General features: G+C 38.9%; 1 protein-coding gene across 1 annotated transcript in view; it reads left to right on the top strand.

Moving 5' to 3' along the window:
• Positions 1-12,726, top strand: part of IL1RAPL1 (interleukin 1 receptor accessory protein like 1) — a 1,561,353-nt gene that overhangs the window by 52,147 nt on the left and 1,496,480 nt on the right. The gene's annotated exons all lie outside the window — the stretch shown is intronic.

Raw genomic sequence — 12,726 nt, 5'->3', positions numbered from 1 at the left:
GCTAAAACGTAGACTAATGCAGGCCCTCATACTCACCCATCTCAACTATTGAAATCCTCCTTATATCTGGGCTTCCTGCCTCTTATCTGTCTCCAGGCCCTTATTTAGGCATAGGCCTACAGTGAAAAATGTCAGGGGGTGACCAATTTTTATTTTGGGGGAGGAGCGGTGCTGCGGTTAGAGGCCCTGCTCTCTTCCAAACAACACTTAAACCGATTGCCTGGGGAGCGTGTGAGGCCTCTGTAAAGGTCTCTTACCTCCTCCTTCTGCAACATCGCTGCGTGAAATGATGCTGCAACGTCATGTGGTGACACGTTACCATGACAACGGGACATCACATGGTGAAGGTTATGGGTAGCTTCTGGCTGACACTATACATGTCGTATGCATTGATCTTGACCCCTTACAGATGCACTTATCAGAACCCTTCTGTCGCTGTAATTTCTCCCCACTTCCCTCTTACATTGTAAGCTCTTCGGGGTAGGGACTCCTTTTTTTATTGTTTGATGTCTGAAGCACTTATTTCAATTATGTGTTAAAACATTATTTCTCATGTATTACAGCTGTAAAGTGCTATGTATCAGGATTGCACTTTATAAATAATGTAAATAAATCAAGCAATAAAGAAAGCTTTAACTCATAGAAATCTGCACTAATTAACGCTAGCAATATGGGAGATATCACACTGTTGTACTGTAGGGTCATGTAATAGGATTTCTTACAAAATGCTCTGACTGTAAATGATTGAACTCCTTTGATGCCTGGGGCTACTAATTGGAAAGGAATGCTTTCAGGCACTAAAGGGGTAACCCATAAACACGCTACAATTATTTAATATTATTGTAATATTCTGCTAACTGGCCTCTGTATCCTCACAAATTTATATCCAAAATTCTGCTGCTAAAATCATTAAACTTTCTCTCAGAACAGTCCCTGCTAATATCCTCCTTAAATACCTCGACTGCCTTCCCATTAAGTTTCAAATCGCCTATAAAGTTATCCTTCTTACCTTCTAGGCTATCCACTGATCTGCTCCTCCCCACATATCAGATTTGAACCTTCATCATGTTCCTGCTGGTCTCCTGCACTCTGCTGATAACTGTCTCCTTTCCACACCTAGCTTCTGCTTTCTATCGCCTTAAATATTTTTCCGTCATAGCCCCCCTAACCTGTGGAACAGGTTTACACTGGGTTTATGCCAAGCATCGTCTTTCCCCACCTTTACGTCAAACCTAAAAAGACACCTCTTGAATTAAGCATTTCAATTGCCTGGCCACAACCACAGTCGCTCCTACCAAACATTGTGGTCTATCACTTTCATCTACTGGATTTACTCCCTCACTTGCTGTCTCTGTAAATCTCCCAACATACCACTTACCGTATTTCCTCAATTGTAAAATGCCATTGATTGTAAGACGCACCATCGATTTAGCACTAACAATCGAGGGGGGGGGGGAGAAAGTGTTATTTGACCCCCTCCTAACTTACCAGATGTACAGACGGCAGCAGGAGAGGTCAGTCAATGGAGATAAGAAGTTGGCGGGAGCAGGAGTGGTCTGTCAGCGGAGGAGTTAGGCTGGGGATGAGCAGGAGAAGAGCGGCATGGTGTAGGGGAACAGCTGGAGAGGAGCGCACTGTAATACCAGAAGTCAGACACCGGTTCGGCCAGAACCGGTGTCTGACTTCTGTATTACAGCGCTATCATCCCCAGCCATTCTCCTACAGAATGCCATTCTCCTACAGAATGCCGTTCTTCTCCTGCTCCGGTCTGAGGTCTGATGTTCACCTGCCGTTCTTCTCCTGCCACCGCCCGCCCACTGTCTTCATTGCCGGTACATTGCTATATGAACACGGACCTCTCCTGTCATCACCGCCGCACACTTCACTCCTCTGCTGGCGGACCTCTCCTGCTCCCGCCAACTTCTTATGTCCTCTGACGGACCTCTCCTGCTGTCACCTGTCAATCTGGTAAATAAGGAGGGGGTCAAATAACACTTGTTTTTTTTTCTCTTTTATTAATACATCGATTCTAACACGCACTCCGATTTCAGACATGTGAAAATCGGAAAAAAGTGCGTATTAGAATCAAGGAAATATGGTAGTTTGTAAACTCTCTGGGCAATGGGTTTCCTTTCCTATTGGCTGGTTTCGTTTGCTGCACTTATTGTATTTTAATTATCTGTATTGTATTGTCTCTTTGTACATTTCTGAGTACACTGTAGGTGTAAATAAATACACATATACACACATACTCAGAATAAATAAGCAAACTTAAGTCATGCATATGTTATTAATAACCTATAAGTACCCTAAGTAGACAGTTTATCATTGGCTAATGGGGATTAATATATACCTAACACTGCCTAACCAAAGAGGCTAGTTGCGGATTATAAGAATTACTTATAGCCCTATTAGCCATTTTGGCTAATAGGGCTGTAGGTCACAGTACCAATATAAAAAATCATACCATAAATTTTTTTAGGAACATCCATTTCAATATACTGTACATGACGTGGTCATTCATTAATCCTCATGGACAGTAGAGGCTACTTTGACTCTCTTTGACAGTATTTACCTTTTGTGAATCTGTGTCATAGACCTAATGGTGTTTTAAGACCAGTACAAAAATGAATAAAAATACTTTTAAGTTCATTGATATGGTGTATATATATACAAATACAAATGTGTAGTATTTGTTAGTGTTTTTACCTTTGTAGAGGAAACAATTGGGTTTTGTTTGGATTTGGAATTCAATTCTATAGTTACAGTCAACATAATGTATAATTCAACCTAAAATGAATGTTTCATTTAATTACAGAATAGAAGATTCTGATTTTAAAACAGAATTTAACAAAACTTCACATCTTCCTCCTAATTCTTATAAATCCAGAATCTGTGTGTTTCTATGTATTGTGCCAAATTCATAACTATATACCTGCCTAAGACATGTGAATGTGCTCACAAGTGATCATTTTATTTGATATATATATATATAGAGCCAGGAGGAGGTGAGATACCTTGGTTGGTTAAAAATGGCTAAAGAATGTTTAATTGTATGTATCCGTTATATACATCATATTTATCAGTGGGCAGTGAAATATATTTCTACTGACAGATCATAGCTCAGGAAGAGATAGAGACAGGATATTTTATCTCACTAGAGGTTTCTCCTCTCATGATTTATGACCCTTTCCCATCCTAATATATTATTAGTACCCTTGTCTTCAATTTTTACAGTGTATGGCTATACAATGCAGATATGTAGAATTACAAACACATCCATGTGCATTTTGGTTCAATGTATTAATATATAAGATGTGCACTCAGTCCTCTTTCTGAATGCAGACTTTTCTTACCAACCAAAACTATCGCTGGTGCTTTTTCATCGTTACTGGGACTTGGTCATCGTTTTCACTATAATTGGTAATGAAAGTCAATTGAAATATCCATGGTGGACCTATTTACTGTAAGAACTTCAATCTGAAACTCTGAACCACAATGGATTGTATGGAAAGCTAAATAGTTTGCAGGCAGTGCTATCTTACACGGAAACATTATAAGCATGATAAATATATGGCTGTACACAAGCTTTTACACACAAAATCCACGGGGAGCATGGGGAGGAAACAAAAATAAATTTAAGTGCAGCAAAAAAAGGCAACGTGGAAAAAAGCCTTCAAATGACTTGGCTCTAATGAATTAACTACTTACAAGATGTAAGAGTCAAATTGGCAGGGTTGACTCAAACAGTCACAGGTAAGTGGATGATGCAGTTGTCATCAGAGTGGATCGGGTCCCCAGGATCACGTACCCCAATGTTGAGAGAAAAACTGGCATAGCACAGATCACTCGAGATAAAATAGCTTTATAACAATAAAATATTATACTCACATTCTAACAATAAAATACGGGCATATCACACTGCATTAGTGTAGGAAGATTTTAGCCAGCTGGCTCACCGTCCTGCAACGTTCCCCCACTCCTCTGCCTCAGCCCCCGGTCAGCTGTTACACTGCTCCGACTGGCGTCTGACGTCACTTCTGGGTTCGTCGCGCGGTGAGTGCTGGATCTTCCTGCAACTTCTCTGCTGTATGCTCCGGTCTGAATGAAAACTCCCACTCATTCATTCAGACCGGAGCATACAGCAGAGAAGTTGCAGGAAGATCCAGCACTCACCGCGCGACGAACCCAGAAGTGACGTCAGACGCCAGTCGGAGCAGTGTAACAGCTGACCGGGGGCTGAGGCAGAGGAGTGGGGGAACGTTGCAGGACGGTGAGCCAGCTGGCTAAAATCTTCCTACACTAATGCAGTGTGATATGCCCGTATTTTATTGTTAGAATGTGAGTATAATATTTTATTGTTAGAAAGCTATTTTATCTCGAGTGATCTGTGCTATGCCAGTTTTTCTCTCAACATTGGGGTACGTGATCCTGGGGACCCGATCCACTCTGATGACAACTGCATCATCCACTTACCTGTGACTGTTTGAGTCAACCCTGCCAATTTGACTCTTACATCTTGTAAGTAGTTAATTCATTAGAGCCAAGTCATTTGAAGGCTTTTTTCCACGTTGCCTTTTTTTGCTGCACTTAAATTTATTTTTGTTTCCTCCCCATGCTCCCCGTGGATTTTGTGTGTTTTGCTGTTACTGTGGGGGAAGAGTGAAGACTACCCCTTCCTGTGGGTTCCAGAGCAGGGGGTGAAGCTGTATTGATTTAAATTTTATCACATTATCACCTATTTAAGATTTTGATTAGTCACTTATTATTAGTGTTCACTTTTTATTTGTTTGCGCCTTATTTCACTTTACCACTATACATGTACACAAGCTTTTAACATTACATTGGTCCCCTCTTGATTCTTGGAGGAAAGTATTGTGAACAGATTTCAAATGTACCTGCTTTGGGACTTAAAAAAATCAATCTGCATACACTGTACTGTAATATGTATACCATTGAAGATTTAAATCTAGCCAAACATAAATGAATGTTAAAACATGAAACTATATGAAGCTACATGTTTTAATTACGCTTTGTTTACAAATAATATAGCATAACTACATTGAGGAATATTAAGGAATAAATATATATATATATATATATATATATATAAAATAGTTTTTTTAATAAAAACTCATACCAATAAATAGTTTAATAAAGTACATACATGATAATGCTAATACCAAAGGAAATATTCCAAAATAATATATCCAGTATCCATTTATTCCATATTAGCAAGACACATTGTGAATGTTCTAACCCGTATAAATATATTAAAAAGCTAGTGTTACCTCTTCATTTTACCAATTAATTTTTTTAAAAATAAGGTTAACCTAAAAACATTAAAAATATGTAATGGAATAGAAAAAATAAGAAAAAAAGTCCCTTAAACACATGCCATGCTAGAGTTTAAATCAAAGTGAAATATATTTTAGTTTTGGACTGTATTTAATAAGATTACACTTGACTTTATTACAGACGTACAGTAACTTTAGCCTCCCGGCTATAATCATTTTCTGATGATGAATCTGATGATGAATCACATTGTTTCATATTAACTATTTTTCTGCTCAACATCTTTTGCATGATATTTTCCTGAGTTCGCTTTGTGCAATGTTTAGGTATTTACTACATAGAAGGACCTTCAGATATCTGAATTTGGGCACAAAGCTATTCTCCCAGAAATAGAAATAACATTTATATTACTGATAGGATGTACAGAGATCCCAGTTCATCATGTTGTGCAGGTGTGCTAGATATTTGAAATACAGAAGAATTCTCTTGAGTAAAAATGTTAAATATATTGTTCCTACTTTAAATTCTCCTTTGTTCCTTTCCATCTTTTATTGAGCATGAGAAAAATAAACATTTTAGCCAGCTTTGTTCATTGGCATAGATTTATGAAAGAACAAATCATCTGGAATATTCATGAATCGAATTTCAGTTCAACAGAACTACTCAAATCCTTTAAACAACGTTTATAAATGCAACATAAATTCTCAGATGTCTACTTTATAAGCACTGCAGACATTTCTGCTAAACAGTGTGAAAAAGTCTACAAGGCTATCGTATCCATGTTATCTGCCAAAGCAGAATGATTTGCTGTCCAGTGAGTATTTATTTGCCGCCACAAAAACTCTGGTGCAATTTGGACACAGTTTGTCACAAAGTATTATGCATGTAATAACAGAATTTTGTTTTTTTTAATGCATGGGTTACTCAATTGTGTAATTAAGTATTACTTCAATAAAATAATGATTTGCAAAATATGTCCCAATTTGAACAGTTTAAGATTTCCTCGGCTGAAATGGAAATAGAACCAACAACTAAGTTCAGTATAAGCTGCACATCTTTGCTTTGGGTGAAAGTCGACAGAGCAACTTGTAAACAGATTACAGAGGAAACATTTGTTTTCTGCTAATCAGTATTGTTGAATGAACAGCAATATTGGGTATGAGCCAGAAGGACACAGAGATACTGTAGACCAGCAGCATGCCAGAGATAAATAGGTCAACATGGTTACAATCTACTGCTGTGCATCAAACCTACTGTTTGTTATAGAATGAAGGGGGAAGCAATCCTAATATGCAAAAATATAGTGTTCTACAAATTAACTGGTTGGATTCCCTATGTGATCTTTAAGACAATAGTCCTCTGAGACATTTTAAATGTTTCTTAGAGATGATAATGTATTGTATAGACCGTAATGTTTAATGGATCTTGATATGCTTATATGTTCTAACTTCACCTACATTTTCACTCTACCTTTCAAAATGCTGTCGTTTGAAACTTCACCAAAAAGCCGAATAGAACTTTATAACACAAAAAGATTGTTGGAAACTGGCAAGTCAAAGCAAAATTTGAAAATTCTAACATTAAAAAAAGATACACTTAAATATGGGCTTTGAAAGAGGGAAAGAAAGAGAGAGAGAGAGAGAGAGAGAGAGAGAAAGAGAGAGAAAGAGAAAGAGAGAGAGAGAGAGAGAGAGAGAGAGAGAGAGAGAGAGAGAGAGAGAGAGAGAGAGAGAGAGAGAGATTAAGCAAAAAGTGTCAACATCGCTATTGGTGATTTTATATTATGCAGCAATGTCCATTCCTTTTGTGGGCTTGCTGACATGGACCCCACATGTATATATGTATGTCTCTATTTACATAGCGCTTCGCAGCAGTAATACACGTGACATTCATATAGATAACACATAATATAAATAACACATAAAGTGGGGAAGTTGCTTCAGACATAAGAGTAACATTTAGGAAAATGAGTTCCTGCTCTGAAGAGCTTACAATCTAATTGGTTGGTAGGAAGGACGTACAGAGACAGTAGGAGGGAATTCTGGTAAGCGCGCCTGCAAGCGGCCAAGGTTTATGTATAGGGTGTAAAACTATCATTTATAGAGCTACTCATATGCTTCCTTAAGCAGTTGTGTTTTGAGTTGGGTCTTAAAGGTTGATAGGGAGGGTGCTTGTAGGATATTGAGAGGAATGGCATTCCAGAGGTGTAGGGCAGTCAGTGAGAGGTTTAAGGCGGGAGAGGACTTTGGACACAAAAGGGATAGAGAGAAAACATCCTTGAGCAGAACGCAAGAGTCGGGATGATGCACAGTGAGATATTAGGGCTGAGATGTAAGGAGGGGCAGAAGCGTGTAAAGCTTTAAAAGTGAGGAGGAGAATTGATTGTGTGATACAGGATTTGATTGGATGCCAGGAAAGTGATTTCTGCAGGGGAGACACTGAGACAGATTTCAGAAAGCAGCATTTAGGATAGATTGTAAGGGAGACAGGTGAGAGGCAGGAAGGCCAGACAGCAGGAGGTTACAGTAGTCGAGACGGGAGAGAATAAGGGTCTGTGTAATAGCTTTTGCAGTCGAGCAACAGAGGAAAGGAAATGGCGTATCTTTGTAATACTGCGGAGGAAAAAACGACTGGTTTTAGCTACTATTTGAATGTGAGAGGAGAATGTGAGAATGTTTTATTTGCAATCTTTATACTGTGCAATACACTAGTACTATATACTAAAGCCGGACGCAGAAGCCGGGCCCAGGACAGTCGCCCCAGCTTTCCCCCCCTGCATCGGCCCTGGTGATGATGTATCATAAAATAATAACAGGACAAATCCTTCTAAAACAAGAAGGAACTGGAACTCCAGATGTCTTCATAGAAAAAAGAATAATTTTAGTCCACAAAGATCGACGTTTCGGTCAAATACACTGACCTTGTGTATTTGGCTGAATTGTCTATCTGCGTGTATTACAATTCTTTTTTTGTGTGAAGACCTCTGGAGTGCCGGTTCCTTCTTGTTTTAGGAGGATTTGTCCTGTGCTATATGTCTCCCCAGCAGGGCATGATCGCTGTGCACCTGAGGCTGCTACATAAATCCAGTACTCTTTCTTCATAAAATAATAACTCCCTTTAGTTAAAGCTTTTTAACATACTTGTAACAAAGTCATAGTGTGCCTTTCTCATCAATTGACTAAAATAATTAAACATTTGAAAAATATCAATTATAATTCCAAAAGCTTTTCAAACCTCATAATTTGCCACCTTTCATAATAATTAAACTCCAACTAAAATTGTTTTTTTCTCTCTTTGTTTAGAGGTGTGTTTTTACAAGAAACCGTAGAAAGGTAAATATTTGGTCTTCAGTTGAAGTCTCAATGGAAGCCAAAGAGATGGATGTGCCCTTGAAATTGTTTGCTAGAATTTTATACAGCACATTTTAAAATCCCTTTCATACACAGTAAAATGTGTTTATCAATTTATATCCAGTGTTGGTCTGGGCAGGATCGGCCCCAGACATGGCAAGTAATAACTTCTAATAGTTATATATTTTATATTTTTAAGAGAGAAGTGAAGAAATTTAGCACAGGACATGGTAAAAAAGAATGAAAAGAGAAGTTAGGACTTGACTGATCTGAGGTTACCTTGGCGTGGTTGGCACGCTTGTCATACTTTGGCCACAATATCTAACTAAAGCCCAAATTAAAATGAAATATTAGAAATAGCTAAATATATGCAGGTGTTTATGCAGCATGATATGTAATGAGAAAGGGTAATAACTTAATAAAGGAGCCTCGACTCACTCATAGGGGAAAAGGGCAGCTTGACCGCCGGGCCGAGGCCCCCAGGTCCCCCCCTTGTATCCTCTTTTCTATTCCTGGTGGGGGTTGGGGTAGCATGAGGTTAAGGTTGAGTAGGAGTGGTTGGGCTGGAAGTGGGAACATCCCTCAAGGGGCCTTAAAAGGCAGGCGTCAGGGGGGTTTCCTCCTCTTTTCCCAAAGAAAACCTGCCCTCTCTCCCCTATTTTTCACATTTGTAGTATTGTTTGACTGTTATTGCTTCATGTTTATGAGTTTGTTTACCAGCATGTATATTTATAAAATAAAAAATTAAGAAAGAGATGGTAAAACATTTTTTTTTTAAATAAAGAGCCATTTGGTGTTTTGGTGCAGTGTTATATAAAGACGCAGCTTTTGAGAATATTTAGGTGGTAATACTCTGCCAGCAGGGACTGATTCATGTTTGAGCTGTAACTAAAGTGGGAAGGGAAGCCCTATCTTCTGGGCAGTAGGTATTAGTGACTTACCCTTGGTGGTCTTTTGGGTGCCACGGGGGCCAGTGTGCTAGACGTTCATTCTTGGGAAGCTCTGCCAGCAGGGAAGAGGTTGGCGATGGTGATGATACTCTACGAGCAGTGACTCTGATTAATGTTTGACTTGGAACTGGGTCTAAAGTGGAAAGGAAGCTGTATCTTCTATGAGGTAAGTACTGGTGGCTTACCCTTGGTGATCTTTGGGTGCTGTGCAGCACCTGGCGGCAGAGGCTGGCCATGATGAAGCAACATGGGGCTAGATATTTGCTTAAGGACATGCAGGAATAAGTTTTGGTCTGCATTTGGTTTAAACAAATTGTTGTTTAGCAACAATGCTGCTGTCCAATTTTAAGTCCAACATGGCAACCTAGTGTTCTTTGGGGGTTATATTTGGAGAGGGATGTAACGGGGCATGGGGTATTGCTCAAAGGCACCACGGTCATGATTTGTTGGGTTTTAGTGAATTTGGATGTGCCTTAATGTGTTTTTTGCTTGAAGTTCTTTTTGGTCCCACCTCAGCAGAACTCGAGTAAATAAAAATGTAAATTGTAAGTTATATTTGTACTAGGGGAGCTTACCAAAACACATGGAAGAAAATAATTTAATCCTTTGAGACTACTAATAAATTGCAAAGGAAAGCCTTCAGGCACCAATGTGAATTATGTATAATTATCTTTATTTATATAGCGCCATCCAGGTACATAGCACTTTACAATACATATGAAATAATATTATAACACAATGGGAATAAGCGATTGTATTGTATTGTATGTCTTTATTTATATAGCGCCATTAATGTACATAGCGCTTCACAGTAGTAATACATGTGGTAATCGAATAAATAACAGATAATATAAATAACAGATCATGGGAATAAGTGCTTTAGACAAACATAACATTAAGGAAGAGTAGTCCCTGCTCCGAGGAGCTTACAATCTAATTGGTAGGTAGGGAGAACGTACAGAGACAGTAGGAGGGAGTTCTGGTAAGTGCGTCTGCAGGGGGCCAAGCGTTATGTATCATGTGTTCAGAATGTTCACAGTGCTATTCGTATGCTTCTTTAAGCAAGTGTGTCTTAATGTGGGTCTTAAAGGTGGATAGAGAGGGTGCTAGTCGGGTACTTAGGGGAAGGGCATTCCAGAGGTGTGGGGCAGTCAGTGAAAAAGGTTTAAGGCGGGAGAGGGCTTTAAATAAAAAGGGGGTAGAAAGAAGACATCCTTGAGCAGAACGCAAGAGTCGGGGTGGTGCATAGCGAGAAATTAGGGCTGAGATGTAAGGAGGGGCAGAAGAGTGTAAAGCTTTAAAAGTGAGGAGAAGAATGCGGGATTTGCGGGAGATGCGGGATTTGATTGGAAGCCAGGAGAGGGATTTCAGGAGGGGAGATGCTGAGACAGATCTAGGAAAGAGTAGAGTGATTCTGGCAGCAGCATTTAGGATAGATTGTAGGGGAGACAGGTGAGAGGCAGGAAGGCCGGACAGCAGGAGGTTACAGTAATCAAGACGGGAGAGAATGAGGGCATGAGTCAGAGTTTTAGCAGTCGAGCAACAGAGGAAAGGGCGTATCTTTGTTATATTGCGGAGGAAAAAGCGACAAGTTTTAGAAATGTTTTGAATGTGAGGGGCGAATGTGAGAGAGGAGTCGAGTGTGACCCCTAGGCAGCGTGCTTGGGCTACTGGGTGGATGATCGTAATTCCAACAGTAATGTGGAAGGAGGTAGTAGGGCCAGGTTTGGGGGGAAGTATGAGGAGCTCTGTTTTAGCCATGTTGAGTTTAAGGCGACGGAGGGCCATCCAGGATGATATAGCAGAGAGACATTCAGAAACTTTGGTCTGTATAGCAGGTGTAAGGTCAGGTGTTGAAAAGTATATTTGTGTGTCGTCAGCATAGAGGTGAGATTCAGACAAAACAATAGGAAAAGGAGTTCCTGCCCTGAAGACTTTACAATGTAAGTGGTAAGTGGGGAGAACTTACAGAGACTGTAGGAGGGCCATTCAACATAAATACCCTACACATAAACTACAAAAAGCATACCTTCAATATGTACAAATATTAAGCCTTTGGTAGCCCATGTGGCCAGATAGTAATGGGTTGAGCATGACTACAGTAGCTGATCACTTGAACTTCTAAGCATTTAATATATTAATACGTTTTACATTATGCATTTTTATCCCCTATTCAAGGTTGACTAGTCTTGTGTTTCCTATGTCTATAGTGGCCATTATATACATAAGTGAGATTGGCCTAACGCCACCCTGTGGTAGATGATAAAAATTGGTGCTATTTTTGGGTGATCATCGAATATCTTTAGGTATTGGAGTTAAGTGAAAGTATGTGAAGAAATAATTTAGCATGATTAACTTATGTTCATGCTCATTTCAATATTTGTCATTAAATTGAACTCACATTGATAAAATATGCAATGACACATTAATAATACATATTATTTTTCTTTCACATGTTTAGCTTAGTGAATCCGGACATAAGGGGTTTATTCTATTACAGAATTTTGGAATGATTGCACTGTGATTGGCTACTTGTGAGCTTATAGAATAGCATGTATGGTGCAAAATGAAATTGACTCACTTTGACCCAGATGCACGAAGCTCTGTTACACCAGGGAAAATAATGCGGCGTTAACTAAATAGGTAACAGACATTAATTCCCCTGAGTTTAGCGGTGATCCACTAAGCTGATAATATTCAAAAATAGGGCTCATCACCAGAAGCAGTGTCATAGCATTAAATGCATCAGTAGGTACATTAATAGCGTACATCCGTTCCATTAACGCATGGATTCCAGTCGTGTAATGCATGTGTGCTACCTAAACATAAAAAGAGGAAGAGATTTAAAAAATGTGTGTGTTCATTGTCAATTTACATTGTGTATGTTACAATTTGTTTGATCACTTTATTTTTCAGCCACATTGCTTTGAAATGTGTGTATGAATAAATGTGAAGTTAAGTATTTTCGTCTCTGTAATTATTCCAATAAATAGTTGCAATGTCATTGTACACACATATTTTAGTTAGTAAACAATATATAACATACCATGGTAACTGTTAGAAACATATCCTACATTAACTTTAAACAAATGAATATATTATACAGTTTATTACATAACCTATATTGTACT

This window comes from Ascaphus truei, chromosome 3 (assembly GCF_040206685.1).
Source record: "Ascaphus truei isolate aAscTru1 chromosome 3, aAscTru1.hap1, whole genome shotgun sequence".
NCBI classification, from domain to species: Eukaryota; Metazoa; Chordata; class Amphibia; order Anura; family Ascaphidae; genus Ascaphus; species Ascaphus truei.
Note: the sequence above shows the minus strand (reverse complement) of the source record. Positions and strands in the feature narration are given on the sequence as shown.